Below are 3,895 nucleotides of genomic sequence, written 5' to 3' on the forward strand. Positions count from 1 at the left end.
TTAAAATATTAAAACAGAAACATTGGAAGGTAAATAGGTAGACCTCTTGAAGACACTGGTGTAGGCAAAAACTTTATGGAACAAACCCTGATTGCACAGGAACTATCACGAAGAATCAAAAACTGGGATCTCATTAAAAAGCTTTTGCATAGCAAAAGAAACCATGAACAGAGTGAAGAGACAACGCACAGTGTGGATAAAAATTTTGGCCAGCTGTTCCTCAGACAAAGGACTCATCTAGAATATGTAAAAAACTAAAAAACTTCAGACTTCCTCAAGTTTAAAGACTCAATCAAAAAATGGGCATCTGTACTAAACAGACACTTCTCAGATGAAGAAGTAGAAATGGCAAATAAATATATGAAAAAATGTCAACACCACTTGTCATTCAAGAGACACAAATTAAAACAATGCTAAGATTCCATCTCAATCTATAAAGAATTGCTATTATGAGGAAGTCAACCAATAATAAATGTTGGCAGGGCTATGGGGGAAAAGGAACCTTCTCCACTTTTAGTGAGAGTGTAGACTGCTACAACTACTGTGGAAATCGGTGTGGAAATTCCTCAAAAAACTAAAACTAGATGTTTCATTTGACTCAGCTATTTCCATTCTTGGTATCTTCTTGAAAGAATTTAAAGTATCATACCACAGCAATATATGTACAACCATGTTTATAGCGGCACAGTTTGTAATAGCTAAATCTTGGAAACAACACAAATGTCCATCAACTGATGAATGGATAAAGAAGATGTGGGGTTTTTTATACAATGGAGTACTATTCTGCCATAAAGAAGGGTAAACTTGAGACATTTCTAGTTACATGGATGCACCTTGAGACCATAGGTTTTTTGTTTTTTTTTTTAGTATATGTGCTGCCAAAAGAAACACTGGAGACCATACTCTTAAGTGAAATAAATTGGACACACATGTAAATACCACATTGTTTCTCAAGGGTGAGAAACCAAAAATGTAAATAAGGACCAAAATGTATAACAGATATTGGGTAATGGGAAGAATATGTTCAGATGAGAAGGGAAGCATAGAAGAGGTCAGGAGGAAATGAAGGAAGAGGAAAAAAAGAGAATGAAAAGAAAAAATGCAAACAAAGCTTTTGTAATTAAGAAGGGGAAGAAGGGGCTGAAGGGAAAGGAGGAGAATGGGATAAAAGAAGCAGCAAGATATATCATGTACAGGTACAAATTCCCTATGGTGAATGTGATCATTTTGTATAGCTAAAATATACCAACAACAAATAGTTTAAAAGAAAAGAGCAGGACGCTGGGGCTGTGGGCAGATTGGAAAGTCTCCCCAAATCCATCCTGCCCCTCACCCCAACCTCAACAAATTAAGCATTAATTGACTCAAGCCAAAGCTTTTGGTAATTTTCCTCCTATACTTGCAAAGCTTAAAAGTGAAGCAAGAAGGAAAAGGGGAAAATGCAGATTTCAGAGTAGTTTCATGTTCTACTCCCTCATGCTGCCATGACAGAATACACTAGACCAGGTGATTTATAATGAGCAGAAATTTATTCCTCACTGATCTGGAGACTGGAGGTGTAAAATCAAGGAACCAGAAGTATCCATGTCTGGTCAGCAGGGCGATCTCTGCTTCTGAGATGGTATCGTGAACACTGCATGTTTTGGAGAGCAGGAACACAGTGTTCTTACATGGAAGAAGGGATGGGAGGGCAAGAAGGGACTAGCAAGTTCTCCCCAGCCTTTTTATAATGTCACTCAGCTTCTCCTAAAACTGCACTTCGTAACACTGTCACAACCTGGATTTAGTTTCAACATCTGCACTTCCAGGGACATATTCAGAACATAGCACTGCGCATTCCTCTCCATTTGGTGCCGAAGAGCATGTGCTTTGGGGGAGAATGGGTCTGAGTTTGCATGCTGGCTCCACAACACATCTCCCACACAACCTGGAATAGGCATCTCGCCAGGCTTCAGTTTCTCTAGCTGTAAAATGGGGGTAAGAACAGCAGCCTTATAAATTGCTTCAGCAAAGCATAGCAAACATTTACCACAGTGCCAAGCATGTATAGTTATGCTCAACATAGGTGAGTACTGTCTGGGACTCTCTAGAAGCAGGGCCTGAGAAAGTGCAAGTGACTTATTCGGGGGTGGAATTAGGGTGGGCAGAGGAAAAGATTGCACCAGTATGGCCCAGAAGAAACCCAGCCTCAGCCTGATGCCACAGGGACCTTAAGTGCTTAAACTGCAGCACAGAGATCACCACTGGGTGGACTGCTGTGTCCGTGCATCAATTAACCATCTCAGGCACCCGTGGATGTGGCTGCTTGTGGCAGTCCTTCAGGGAGATAGGCAGATTTGAGCTGGCAGGAGCCCGGCTCTGCCACACCTGGAGCACAGGGGGCCTTACCTGAGGAAAAGTTAGCTAAGAAAGGCAACAGCAGCATCAGCTGTGCTGCAATTACCCTTGGTAAGAGTGGCTGTCTGGGACACTGACTTAAGACAGATTGTGAGGCATAATAGTGGCTCAGTAGGAAAGAATCACTTGATTGATTGGTGATGCCTGTGACGGGCATGGGAGGAGAATTGGTGGTTGCAATTTGTTCACAAACTTGAGGACCTCAAAGTTCTTCCTATCTCCACCTCTTTAGAATTCTGTTTCATTTACTCACTCATTCACCACTTGCTGACTGAGGAACTACTGAATGAGAAGCTTTTGATTTTTTTTAACTGGGTCCCAATGTGTTGCCCAGGTCAGGCTCAAAAGACATGCTAACTGCTGCCACAATAATCAAATTACTTTTTTATTGCATTTCTGATACAGGGTTTCACTATGCAGTTCAGGCTGACCTTGAACTCACTTTGTAGCCCAGGTAGAACTTGAACTCACAGCGATCTTCCTGCCTCAGCCTCCTGAGTTCTGGGATTACAGGCATGCACCGCTGCACCTGGCCTCAACTTACTTTTTAGTTGCAAGCCTATGAACAAATTAAAATAGCTGCCCTAAGGGTTTTGAAAGAACTTCCTTAAAAGGGTGAGACATCCCTTGATCTGACTTCCATTCATCAGGCTCCTAATAAAACTTTTCAGGGTTTTGTAGCACACTTATTGCAGGCTAGTGGGAGGATTATCAATGACACAGAGGCTGGCAAGTTAATCGTTCAACAATTAACCTTTGAAAATGCAAACAAATGGTGCAAAGAGGCTACCCTTAGTTGCTCATGGACACTTAAGACTGACAGTGGCCCAGCTTATACAAGTGCTGCCTTCCAAACGTTTTGTAAAACTTTTCATATTTCCCTTACCATGGGAATTCCTTATAACCCTCAAGATCAAAGAACTGTTAAACATGTTCACCACACACTCAAAATTCAATTACAAAAACAAAAAGGGGAATTCTTCCCTACAAAATTCACACCTCATAATGGACTTCACTTGGTAGTATATACTACTAACTTTTTAAATTCTACTAGTGATGAGACTACAGCAGCAGAAAAACAATTCAATCAAATAAAGGAAAAGAAGCTATGACATGTTCTTTGGAGAGTTCTTCCTACTGGACAATGGAAGGGACCCAGCCATTCATATGGGCCTAAGGGTATGCTTGTGTCTTTCCAGAAAATGCTGAATGGCCTATCTGGGTGCCAGATATGCTGTCCTGCTGTATCATGGAGCCAGACCCCTTTAAGGAGTTGGTTCCACCTTTCAAGAAGCTGATGCTTAGTCCTGTAGCAGTGATGCCTCGGAGACTACACCACAGCTGATAGACAAGGATGGGACCAGACATGACCTGGGGCCAATTAAAGACATTGGCCCAGGATGCCCAGGAGATGGTAACCAAAAATGGGAATTGAAGGTTTGAGTAGGTGATAGAGTATACGGAGATAACTGAACTGAAAGTTACATAAAAGAAGAAC

The 3,895-nt window shown here is 41.6% G+C and overlaps 1 long non-coding RNA gene across 2 annotated transcripts in view; it reads right to left on the reverse strand.

The window, feature by feature from the left end:
• Window positions 1–1,510: 1,510 nt before the first annotated feature.
• Window positions 1,511–3,895, reverse strand: part of LOC102010203 — a 19,066-nt gene continuing 16,681 nt past the window's right edge. For both annotated transcript variants that reach the window (XR_264923.2, XR_001232275.1), the window contains exon 3: window positions 1,511–1,964. This is a non-coding gene — a long non-coding RNA (uncharacterized LOC102010203). The remainder of the gene's footprint in view (window positions 1,965–3,895) is intronic.

Source organism: Chinchilla lanigera, unplaced genomic scaffold, assembly GCF_000276665.1.
Source record: "Chinchilla lanigera isolate Chin_1 unplaced genomic scaffold, ChiLan1.0 scaffold00150, whole genome shotgun sequence".
NCBI lineage: Eukaryota > Metazoa > Chordata > Mammalia > Rodentia > Chinchillidae > Chinchilla > Chinchilla lanigera.